The 13,704-nt window shown below is 41.1% G+C and overlaps 1 protein-coding gene and 1 pseudogene across 1 annotated transcript in view; both read left to right on the forward strand.

Moving 5' to 3' along the window:
- LOC139552166 (zinc finger protein 239-like) overlaps positions 1–13,335 on the forward strand; it is a 46,318-nt pseudogene extending 32,983 nt beyond the window's left edge.
- The window catches only part of LOC139548080 (zinc finger protein ZFP2-like), a 301,764-nt gene that overhangs the window by 194,468 nt on the left and 93,592 nt on the right, over positions 1–13,704 (forward strand). The gene's annotated exons all lie outside the window — the stretch shown is intronic.

Here is a 13,704-nt window from a genome sequence, read left to right on the forward strand (position 1 = left end):
AAAAATTGGAGGAATTGAATAACCCACATTTGGGCTATGATCAAAGATATGCCTCTGGGGTCAAAATGATCCATGTCAGAAGTATGGTTCAATGCAAATATGTAGTGGGTGTAAAGTTTGTTTTAAACTCTCACTCATTAAACACGAATCAATCAACACATGCTTCTCTTTGAACGACTTTATATAATATTGAACTTTTATGAAATAAATGAAAAATAAACGTTTGGTTCCTCAACTGCGTTTCCCACTCCAATCAGCAGATGGCGATGTGCGTCTTTTAGGTTCAGGCGATGCTGCCAGTGTGACGTATAATCTAGTGGACGGGACGCTTCTTCAACAACAACAGCTAGTCAGACACCTCGGTAGCTTTCTAGCAAACACAGCTACAACATTCACGCTCTTTACACTGTTTTGGTGTATATTAGTCGCTGTGTATTAAACACATTTCTGTCGTATGTACTTGTTGGCCCATTTAATTATATGTTTACGTTGTTTGTCAGCTAGCTGGTTTGCTAAGTTAGCTTAGAACTAGCCTGGTCAGCCACCTTTCTAGACAAAATAGTCGTTGTATTGTTGCACCTGTGTTTTAAAAATACGTATGTCTTATAGCTAGCTAGTTTGCCCATTTAATTTCATATATACGTTGTTAGGTAGCTGGCTTGATAAATTAGCCTATCACTAGGCTAACGAACGCTAGCTAGTTAGCTAACATCCCCGACCATGAGTTCACTAAGCTACTCTCCTCCTGCTACAGAAGAGGACGTCTGCTGGACGGAGAAAGAAGTTCTCGTGAAAGAGGAGGAGGAAGAGGAGGCTGTTACAATACAAAAACAAGTAGAGGGTGAGGCTGTTACCGTGAAAGAAGAATAGAAAGACGTTTCAGTGAAAGAAGAGGAAGACGCGTTCAGAGTGAAAGAGGAGGAGGATGTTACAGTGAAAGAAGAGGAGGAAGAGAAAGAGGAAGATGCAGTTTTTGGAGTGAAGGAGGGAGAGATAACTGTCACATTGAAAGAGGAGAAGAAGGAAGAACAAGAACAGGAGGAGGAGACAGGCGATCTGATTAAGACCAGTAAGTACTGTCTTAAAAACAGCCACACAAACTATTGTTGAACTGATGCGTGGTTTTAAAGCATCGTTCTACTGAATGTTGATGCTTGAATATGTTATTATTTAATGTAGGAATTGATAACTACACTGTAAGATGTGTATACCACCAAAGAGCGGGTCACCAACAAAACCTTAACAATGGATTTACACGCAAAATCACATCTTTAATGTCTCACAGAATGGACTTGCTCTTATCATGACTCAAATTACATTGTATTACACTGGAGAGTGATTCCATGCCAACGTGGCCCGAAAATATTTTTCGTATCTCAGGATATAATGTTTTGGCAATTCTCTCATAGAAACCTCATTGGAGGAAGTATGTTCGATATGTTTTTTTTAACATTTGTAACAAACCATGTTTGAGAAAACCATGATAAAAGTGGCCATTTTAGGACCTTTTTAGACCTATACATGCCTCCTGTCAGACCCCATGACCTCTGACCCCTACATGATACAGACATCATCTAGTCATTATACTGTCAGACCCCATGACCTCTGACCCCTACATGATACAGACAACATCTAGTCATTATACTGTCAGACCCCATGACCTCTGAACCCTACATGATACAGACAACATCTAGTCATTATACTGTCAGACCCCATGACCTCTGACCCCTACATGATACAGACAACATCTAGTCATTATACTGTCAGACCCCATGACCTCTGACCCCTACATGATACAGACAACATCTAGTCATTATACTGTCAGACCCCATGACCTCTGACCCCTACATGATACAGACAACATCTAGTCATTATACTGTCAGACCCCATGACCTCTGACCCCTACATGATACAGACAACATCTAGTCATTATACTGTCAGACCCCATGACCTCTGACCCCTACATGATACAGACAACATCTAGTCATTATACTGTCAGACCCCATGACCTCTGACCCCTACATGATACAGACAACATCTAGTCATTATACTGTCAGACCCCATGACCTCTGACCCCTACATGATACAGACAACATTTAGTCATTATACTGTCAGACCCCATGACCTCTGACCCCTACATGATACAGACAACATCTAGTCATTATACTGTCAGACCCCATGACCTCTGACCCCTACATGATACAGCCAACATTTAGTCATTATACTGTCAGACCCCATGACCTCTGACCCCTACATGATACAGACAACATCTAGTCATTATACTGTCAGACCCCATGACCTCTGACCCCTACATGATACAGACAACATCTAGTCATTATACTGTCAGACCCCATGACCTCTGACCCCTACATGATACAGACAACATCTAGTCATTATACTGTCAGACCCCATGACCTCTGACCCCTACATGATACAGACATCATCTAGTCATTATACTGTCAGACCCCATGGCCTCTGACCCCTACATGATACAGACAACATCTAGTCATTATACTGTCAGACCCCATGACCTCTGACCCCTACATGATACAGACAACATCTAGTCATTATACTGTCAGACCCCATGACCTCTGACCCCTACATGATACAGACAACATCTAGTCATTATACTGTCAGACCCCATGACCTCTGACCCCTACATGATACAGACAACATCTAGTCATTATACTGTCAGACCCCATGACCTCTGACCCCTACATGATACAGACAACATCTAGTCATTATACTGTCAGACCCCATGACCTCTGACCCCTACATGATACAGACAACATCTAGTCATTATACTGTCAGACCCCATGACCTCTGACCCCTACATGATACAGACAACATTTAGTCATTATACTGTCAGACCCCATGACCTCTGACCCCTACATGATACAGACAACATCTAGTCATTATACTGTCAGACCCCATGACCTCTGACCCCTACATGATACAGACAACATCTAGTCATTATACTGTCAGACCCCATGACCTCTGACCCCTACATGATACAGACAACATCTAGTCATTATACTGTCAGACCCCATGACCTCTGACCCCTACATGATACAGACAACATCTAGTCATTATACTGTCAGACCCCATGACCTCTGACCCCTACATGATACAGACAACATCTAGTCATTATACTGTCAGACCCCATGACCTCTGACCCCTACATGATACAGACAACATCTAGTCATTATACTGTCAGACCCCATGACCTCTGACCCCTACATGATACAGACATCATCTAGTCATTATACTGTCAGACCCCATGACCTCTGACCCCTACATGATACAGACAACATCTAGTCATTATACTGTCAGACCCCATGACCTCTGACCCCTACATGATACAGACAACATCTAGTCATTATACTGTCAGACCCCATGACCTCTGACCCCTACATGATACAGACAACATCTAGTCATTATACTGTCAGACCCCATGACCTCTGACCCCTACACGATACAGACAACATCTAGTCATTATACTGTCAGACCCCATGACCTCTGACCCCTACACGATACAGACAACATCTAGTCATTATACTGTCAGACCCCATGACCTCTGACCCCTACACGATACAGACAACATCTAGTCATTATACTGTCAGACCCCATGACCTCTGACCCCTACATGATACAGACAACATCTAGTCATTATACTGTCAGACCCCATGACCTCTGACCCCTACATGATACAGACAACATCTAGCCTAGCCCTGTTGTAGATATAGAGGATGTAGCCTAGCCCTGTTGTAGATATAGAGGATGTAGCCTAGCCCTGTTGTAGATATAGAGGATGTAACCTAGCCCTGTTGTAGATATAGAGGATGTAGCCCTGTTGTAGATATAGAGGATGTAGCCTAGCCCTGTTGTAGATATAGAGGATGTAGCCTAGCCCTGTTGTAGATATAGAGGATGTAGCCTAGCCCTGTTGTAGATATAGAGGATGTAGCCTAGCCCTGTTGTAGATATAGAGGATGTGGCCTAGCCCTGTTGTAGATATAGAGGATGTAGCCTAGCCCTGTTGTAGATATAGAGGATGTGGCCTAGCCCTGTTGTAGATATAGAGGATGTGGCCTAGCCCTGTTGTAGATATAGAGGATGTAGCCTAGCCCTGTTGTAGATATAGAGGATGTAGCCTAGCCCTGTTGTAGATATAGAGCATGTAGCGTAGCCCTGTTGTAGATATAGAGGATGTAGCCTAGCCCTGTTGTAGATATAGAGGATGTAGCCTAGCCCTGTTGTAGATATAGAGGATGTAGCCCTGTTGTAGATATAGAGGATGTGGCCTAGCCCTGTTGTAGATATAGAGGATGTAGCCTAACCCTGTTGTAGATATAGAGGATGTAGCCTAGCCCTGTTGTAGATATAGAGGATGTGGCCTAGCCCTGTTGTAGATATAGAGGATGTAGCCTAGCCCTGTTGTAGATATAGAGGATGTAGCCTAGCCCTGTTGTAGATATAGAGGATGTGGCCTAGCCCTGTTGTAGATATAGAGGATGTGGCCTAGCCCTGTTGTAGATATAGAGGATGTAGCCTAGCCCTGTTGTAGATATAGAGGATGTAGCCCTGTTGTAGATATAGAGGATGTAGCCCTGTTGTAGATATAGAGGATGTAGCCCTGTTGTAGATATAGAGGATGTAGCCTAGCCCTGTTGTAGATATAGAGGATGTGGCCTAGCCCTGTTGTAGATATAGAGGATGTGGCCTAGCCCTGTTGTAGATATAGAGGATGTAGCCTAGCCCTGTTGTAGATATAGAGGATGTAGCCTAGCCCTGTTGTAGATATAGAGCATGTAGCGTAGCCCTGTTGTAGATATAGAGGATGTAGCCTAGCCCTGTTGTAGATATAGAGGATGTAGCCTAGCCCTGTTGTAGATATAGAGGATGTAGCCCTGTTGTAGATATAGAGGATGTGGCCTAGCCCTGTTGTAGATATAGAGGATGTAGCCTAACCCTGTTGTAGATATAGAGGATGTAGCCTAGCCCTGTTGTAGATATAGAGGATGTGGCCTAGCCCTGTTGTAGATATAGAGGATGTAGCCTAGCCCTGTTGTAGATATAGAGGATGTAGCCTAGCCCTGTTGTAGATATAGAGGATGTGGCCTAGCCCTGTTGTAGATATAGAGGATGTGGCCTAGCCCTGTTGTAGATATAGAGGATGTAGCCTAGCCCTGTTGTAGATATAGAGGATGTAGCCCTGTTGTAGATATAGAGGATGTAGCCCTGTTGTAGATATAGAGGATGTAGCCCTGTTGTAGATATAGAGGATGTAGCCCTGTTGTAGATATAGAGGATGTAGCCTAGCCCTGTTGTAGATATAGAGGATGTAGCCTAGCCCTGTTGTAGATATAGAGGATGTGGCCTAGCCCTGTTGTAGATATAGAGGATGTAGCCTAGCCCTGTTGTAGATATAGAGGATGTAGCCCTGTTGTAGATATAGAGGATGTAGCCTAGCCCTGTTGTAGATATAGAGGATGTGGCCTAGCCCTGTTGTAGATATAGAGGATGTAGCCTAGCCCTGTTGTAGATATAGAGGATGTAGCCTAGCCCTGTTGTAGATATAGAGGATGTAGCCTAGCCCTGTTGTAGATATAGAGGATGTAGCCTAGCCCTGTGTCCATAGAGTATCCATAGTGTGTCCATAGATGTTTGCCCAGGGAAGAAGTGGTCAGAAAATGACTTTTTGGACCTGAATGGCAAAACATTCAGGAGATGTGGGGGGCGGCAGGTAGCCTAGTGGTTAGAGCATTGGACTAGTAACCAAAAGATTGCAAGATCGAATCCTCGAGCTGACAAGGTGAAAATCTGTCGTTCTGTGCCTGAACAAGGCAGTTAACCCACTGTTCCCCGGGTAGGCCTTCATTAAAAATAAGAATTTGTTCTGACTTGCCTAGTTAAATAAAGGTTACATTTTTTTTTTTTAAATGTTCAAAGTTGACCCGTTTTCTATTCCCCACCAGACCATGAGACATCCATGTTTTCACTGGAATAGAGAAACGGTTGAGTTTGATATCATTGAAAAACAAAAAGGGTTGTTAAACAGTTTTATAATTTTATAGTTTTATAATCCATTTTTTTTTTTAATTATTATTACATTTTTAACCTTTTAACATCAATTATCTAAAAACATGCAAACTCCTTGTTTGCACATGTTGTAGTTTAGACCCTACTTTACATCATCTGAGGTTTTTGAGTCTCGCCTGCCATCGGTTGAATACAGGGTGGGTGTCATTTCATTTATACACATAGAATTCATAGAATGGACCCTTCAGACCAGTGGTGGAAAAAGTACCCAACTGTCAAACTAGAGTCAAAGTACAGATACCTTCATAGAAAATGACTCGAGTAAAAGTCACAGAGTAAAATACTACTCGAGTAAAAGTGATTTAAAAAATATATATATACTTAAGTATCAAATGTAAATGTAATCCCTAAAATATAATTTTAAGTATAAAAAGTATTAATAATTTCACATTCCTTATATTAAGCATACCTGACTGCACAATGTTCTTGTTTTGTTATTTTACGGATAGCCAGGGGCACTCCCAACACTCAGGCGTCATTTACAAACAATGTATTTGTCAGATCAGATGCAGTAAGGATGATCAGGGATGTTCTCTTGAAAAGTGTGTGAATTTGACCATTTTGCTGTCCTGCTAAGCATTCAAAATGTAACGAGTACTTTTGGATGTCAAGGAAAAGTACTTAGGTAGTACTTTAAAGTATCTTTACTTAAGTACTTTGCACCTCTGCTTCAGACCACTGCAGTACATCTGTGATAAGGTGCGTCTCGGTGAGAGGTGTAGGAGTCAGGCGCAGGAGAGTAGGGATATCTAAAAAGCGTGTTTAATCATATAGTCCACCAATACAAAAATGGCACAGACGAAAATCCAAAAAACTACGCTCTCGATATTCAGAAACTCGTGCAAACGCACGGAGGAACAAACACAGTTCCGACACTTTACATACACGTGCGTAATAGTGAAAACAACAAACATCACATATAATCGAGCGCAAATACACACAAGCTTAATCCCGCACGAACTAAGGCAGGCAACAGGTGCCCTATATACACACAGAAATAAACGCAAATGAAACCAGGTGTGAAAAGGATCACAGACAAAACAAACAGAAAAGGAAAAAGGGATCGGTGGCGGCTAGTAAACCGGCGACACCGATCGCCGAGCGCCGCCCGAACAGGGAGAGGAGTTACCTTCGGTAGAAGTCGTGACAACATCATTGAAATTGTAATGAAATTTACATTTTAACTTCTAATTACTTCCACAAAGATGGCCGCCGGTCCCAACCGTTGAATGTCAACTTAAATGGTCCTCTCTATTCTGTTTAATTTTTAGGATTTCAACAGGTTTCTTATGGAGGATTGACAGTATAATTTAAAACAACTGATATTTCCATTCAAGTTCAACATTCTCTGATGTGTGGACCTCCAACCATCTTTGTGGTTCAACTTGGAGGTCGAAATGTAAATTTTAAGACCATTTAGTACATTTTTCGACCAAAACATGAGACCCATGAGAACAAGATTAGATTTGGAGCTCTACATCATTTGTTTTTTTTAAATCTCACCAAGTTTACGTTTAATGATGTAATGTTGTGAAAACTGACCTTGTGTTATTGAGGAATGTAGTCTAGATTAAACCTCATAGGAAGACAGTTTTATCATGTGGAGGTTTCATTCAGGCCTCTGTTTAACTAAATAATATGTTTGTCTTTGGCAGGAGAAAGACCAGACTCTCCCTCTGACAGCAGGAAGAGTCCTTCAGGGGAACCAGACCCAGAGACGCCCAAACCAGCCAAACGACATCACTGCTCCCACTGCGGAAAGAGTTTTACTAAGTTACGAAACCTAAAAGAGCATGAGAGGACACACACAGGAGAAAAGCCTTTCCAATGTTCCCAGTGTGGAAACAGTTTTAGTCAGTTAGGGAGCCTGAAAATACATAAGAGAATACACTCTGGAGAGAAGCCTTACCGCTGCTCCCACTGTGGAATTACTTTTACCTGGTTAGGAAGCCTGAAGTCACATGAGAGAATACACACAGGAGAAAAGTCCTACCACTGTTCCCACTGTGGAAAGAGTTTTAGGTGGTTAGAAGGCCTGACAAAGCATGAGAGGACACACACATGAGAAAAGCCAAAAGGTTATCTCCTTAGTCTGTGCTCTTTGCACATTCTTCCACTGCAAATCTACCATTCCAGTGTTTTACTTGCTATATTGTATTTACTTTGCCACCATGGGCTTTTTTTGCATTTACCTCATTTGCTCACATTGTATATAGACTTATTTTTCTACTGTATTCGAGTAAAAGTGATTTAAAAAATATATATATACTTAAGTATCAAATGTAAATGTAATCCCTAAAATATAATTTTAAGTATAAAAAGTATTAATAATTTCACATTCCTTATATTAAGCATACCTGACTGCACAATGTTCTTGTTTTGTTATTTTACGGATAGCCAGGGGCACTCCCAACACTCAGGCGTCATTTACAAACAATGTATTTGTCAGATCAGATGCAGTAAGGATGATCAGGGATGTTCTCTTGAAAAGTGTGTGAATTTGACCATTTTGCTGTCCTGCTAAGCATTCAAAATGTAACGAGTACTTTTGGATGTCAAGGAAAAGTACTTAGGTAGTACTTTAAAGTATCTTTACTTAAGTACTTTGCACCTCTGCTTCAGACCACTGCAGTACATCTGTGATAAGGTGCGTCTCGGTGAGAGGTGTAGGAGTCAGGCGCAGGAGAGTAGGGATATCTAAAAAGCGTGTTTAATCATATAGTCCACCAATACAAAAATGGCACAGACGAAAATCCAAAAAACTACGCTCTCGATATTCAGAAACTCGTGCAAACGCACGGAGGAACAAACACAGTTCCGACACTTTACATACACGTGCGTAATAGTGAAAACAACAAACATCACATATAATCGAGCGCAAATACACACAAGCTTAATCCCGCACGGACTAAGGCAGGCAACAGGTGCCCTATATACACACAGAAATAAACGCAAATGAAACCAGGTGTGAAAAGGATCACAGACAAAACAAACAGAAAAGGAAAAAGGGATCGGTGGCGGCTAGTAAACCGGCGACACCGATCGCCGAGCGCCGCCCGAACAGGGAGAGGAGTTACCTTCGGTAGAAGTCGTGACAACATCATTGAAATTGTAATGAAATTTACATTTTAACTTCTAATTACTTCCACAAAGATGGCCGCCGGTCCCAACCGTTGAATGTCAACTTAAATGGTCCTCTCTATTCTGTTTAATTTTTAGGATTTCAACAGGTTTCTTATGGAGGATTGACAGTATAATTTAAAACAACTGATATTTCCATTCAAGTTCAACATTCTCTGATGTGTGGACCTCCAACCATCTTTGTGGTTCAACTTGGAGGTCGAAATGTAAATTTTAAGACCATTTAGTACATTTTTCGACCAAAACATGAGACCCATGAGAACAAGATTAGATTTGGAGCTCTACATCATTTGTTTTTTTTAAATCTCACCAAGTTTACGTTTAATGATGTAATGTTGTGAAAACTGACCTTGTGTTATTGAGGAATGTAGTCTAGATTAAACCTCATAGGAAGACAGTTTTATCATGTGGAGGTTTCATTCAGGCCTCTGTTTAACTAAATAATATGTTTGTCTTTGGCAGGAGAAAGACCAGACTCTCCCTCTGACAGCAGGAAGAGTCCTTCAGGGGAACCAGACCCAGAGACGCCCAAACCAGCCAAACGACATCACTGCTCCCACTGCGGAAAGAGTTTTACTAAGTTACGAAACCTAAAAGAGCATGAGAGGACACACACAGGAGAAAAGCCTTTCCAATGTTCCCAGTGTGGAAACAGTTTTAGTCAGTTAGGGAGCCTGAAAATACATAAGAGAATACACTCTGGAGAGAAGCCTTACCGCTGCTCCCACTGTGGAATTACTTTTACCTGGTTAGGAAGCCTGAAGTCACATGAGAGAATACACACAGGAGAAAAGTCCTACCACTGTTCCCACTGTGGAAAGAGTTTTAGGTGGTTAGAAGGCCTGACAAAGCATGAGAGGACACACACATGAGAAAAGCCCTACCAATGCTCCCACTGTGGAAAGAGTTTTACTCAGTTGGGGAACCTGAAATCACATCAGAGGATACATACACAGGAGGAGAAGACATACCACTGCTCTCATTGTGGAAAGACATTTTCCCGGGCAGAGGACCTGAAATCACATGAGAGAATAGAGAGGCTGTGTTCTGACTTGTGTTTTTGACTGAGAATTAGTGTTTTTGTTCATGCCAAATTAAATCGTATTGTTTATATGAAATCATAAAAAAAACAGCTTTACTTTTGTTTTTTATCTGGAGACCTGATCATGTCTAAAATCAGATAAAATATTTTAAAATATGTATATATTTTTTCTTATTAGCCTCGATTGATTGGATGCAAAATGTCAACCCTATGATGTTGTTCATTATATTATTTGCAAAATGTAAATTATTATATAAGTAAGTAGCCTGCTAGAACAGCTCATAGAAACAGGAGCCTTGTCTTGTATGATCCAGAACAAATCAAAGTTTATTTGTCACGTGCACCGAATACAACAGGTGTAGACCTTGCAGTGAAATGCTTACTTACTTACTAACCAACAGTGTGATTTTTAAGTAAAAATATGTATTAGGTGAACAATAGATAAGTAAAGAAATAAAAACAACAGTAAAAAATAACAGTGGTGAGGCTACATACAGGCACTTGTTAGTCTGGCTAATTGAGGTAGTATGTACATGAAAGTATAGTTAAAGTGACTATGCATATATGATAAACAGAGTAGCAGCAGCGTAAAAGAGGGGTTGGGGGGGCAGGACAATGCAAATAGTCCAGGTAACCATTTGGTTACCTGTTCAGGAGTCTTATGGCTTTGGGGTAAAACCTGTTGAGAAACCTTTTTGTCCGAGACTTGGCACTTCGGTACCGCTTGCCATGCGGTAGTAGAGAGAACAGTCTATGACTTGGGTGGCTGATGTCTTTGACCATTTTTAGGGCCTTCCTCTGACAACGCCTGGTGTAGAGATTCTGGATGGCAGGCAGCTTAGCCCCAGTGATGTACTGGGCCGTACTCACTACCCGCTGTAGTACCTTGCTGTCGAAGGTCGTACAGCTCATAGTAACAGGAACCTTGGCTTGTCTGATCCAGAACAGCTCATAGTAACAGGAGCCTTGGCTTGTCTGATCCAGAACAGCTCATAGTAACAGGAGCCAATCTCCTGTTTCTGTAGTGAGGCAGCTTGATGTACAAGTACTTCCCCTGGACAGGACTCTAGTCTATCACCAACTGCTGTTTTCAGATCTCACAATAGGTTACGGATGTGATTCAGATCTGGGGCCTCGTTTATACAAATCTGTGCGTAAAACCAAATGCGTGGGATAATTTCCACGCTAAAGGGTGAGATTTATCAACATGAACGTTTGCTTGAGAGAGAGAGGGTAAATTAAACGCACAGCCATTACCATGTGTAAGCACAGTGCCACGTGGTGGACTGAGGGAACTTCTTGTCAAGCGTAGAATGGGGAAATATCTGTTGAGAATGTCTGTCTGACATTGTGAGAGTAATAAGGAAATAATATTTTTAGTTTTCATTGTATTTCCATATCTTGACAGGCTATATATAATTTGACCACATCAATGCATTTGTAACGATTACAATCTGTATAAAGTCCAGTAATTTGTTACATTAGAGGCACGTGTGAAAGGTAATCCATTGTGTAAATACTGTTAAAAGACAAAGAGATAATACATTTTGAAATGGAAGGAGAGATGTCTGATCTGCTGTGTTGGAACATTTGCCACACTGCCATATATGACATCACACAACAGGTTGAAGTCAAAGAGGGGTTTCTTTGACATGATGTCATCAATGGGTTCCCAAATATGAGCAGAAGATGCTGCTGAATGTGTGGCCACGACTCACGACTCATTCAGTTCTGCAGAACAGCAGTGTGTTGCCTATACCCTTACAGGAGGAAGCTGTTGAGGGTGGATGGCTTATTGGGGAGTGTTGTCTACTCATTCAACGTATATTTACCTTCTTGCTAAAGCAACTTGAGTTATAATAGTCCTCTCTCTGTGTTCTTATTGGTTAATCTCTCTGTGTTCTTATTGGTTAATCTCTCTGTGTTCTTATTGGTTAATCTCTCTGTGTTCTTATTGGTTAATCTCTCTGTGTTCTTATTGGTTAATCTCTCTGTGTTCTTATTGGTTAATCTCTCTGTGTTCTTATTGGTTAATCTCTCTGTGTTCTTAAGCCACAACGGAGACAAATTAAAGCTGTACTCAAGTTGTACTCAAACTTTGACACGAGCACCTCTATTTCAGTCTCTGAAAAGTTTTATTTTTTCATCGCTTTTTTTGTTGTTGATTGTGTCATATTTCATGGTATGGTGTTGTATATTTCCCCCGTGGGCTTTATCAAAGGGATGATTTTGACCATATATGGTTAATTAGGGGCATTTCGAAATGCAAATAGCCAAGGTGGTGCAGTAGCACTGAAGCTCAGAACAATTTGTATTTTATTAATGGTTATCTCCTACCAGTGTGCTGTGACACTCGTAGGGTTGTTTGACAAATCACACCTTTTCTATGCCTACAAACATTCTAAATTCCATTCGAAAGTAGTATTTGGAATATATATATATATAATATATATAATAGTTTCTACACAATATTGATACATGAGGCTCCAGGACTCTTCGCTGGCCACTCCAGAACAGAACACTCCAGAACAGAACACTCCAGATTTGATTTGAGTTTAGGGTTGTTGTCCTGCTGGAAGACCTACAACCTACAACAGAGACACAGACGTCAATTCAATGTCTAGCAACTGGAACGAGCTGCAGAAAACAGTAAAACTGGACAGTTTTATATCTTCATTCAAAGACTCAATCATGGACACTCTTACTGACAGTTGAGGCTGCTTCGTGTGATGTATTGCTGTCTCTACCTTTGTGCTGTTGTCTGTGCCCAATAATGTTTGTACCATGTTTTGTGCTGCTACCATGTTGTGCTGCTACCATGTTGTGTTGTCATGTGTTGCTGCCATGCTATATTGTTGTCTTAGGTCTCTTGATGTAGTGTGGTGTCTCTCTTGTCGTGATGTGTGTTTTATCCTATATTTTTATTCATTTTTAATCCCCCGTCCCCGCAGGAGGGCTTTTGCCTTCTGGTGGGCCTTCATTGTAAATAATAATTTTTTCTTAACTGACTTGCCTAGTTAAATAAAGGTTAAAAAACACACTCTATTATGCATGGGAATAATGCTGGTGTTTTTAATGTCCAACATGCTGGTGTTTTTAATGTGCAACATGATGGTGTTTTATATCCAACATGATGGTGTTTTATATCCAACATAATGGTGTTTTATATCCAACATGCTGGTGTTTTATATCCAACATAATGGTGTTTTTAATGTCCAACATGATACAACATGACAACAGAACAACATGGTAGCAGCACAACATGACAACAACATGGTAGCAGCACAACATGGTAGCAGAACAACATGACAACAACATGGTAGCAGCACAACATGGTAGCAGAACAACATGACAACAACATGGTAGCAGCACAACATGGCAGCAGCACAACATGGTAGCAGCACAACATGGTAGCAGCA

The sequence above is a fragment of the Salvelinus alpinus genome, chromosome 2 (assembly GCF_045679555.1).
Source record: "Salvelinus alpinus chromosome 2, SLU_Salpinus.1, whole genome shotgun sequence".
Classification (NCBI taxonomy): domain Eukaryota; kingdom Metazoa; phylum Chordata; class Actinopteri; order Salmoniformes; family Salmonidae; genus Salvelinus; species Salvelinus alpinus.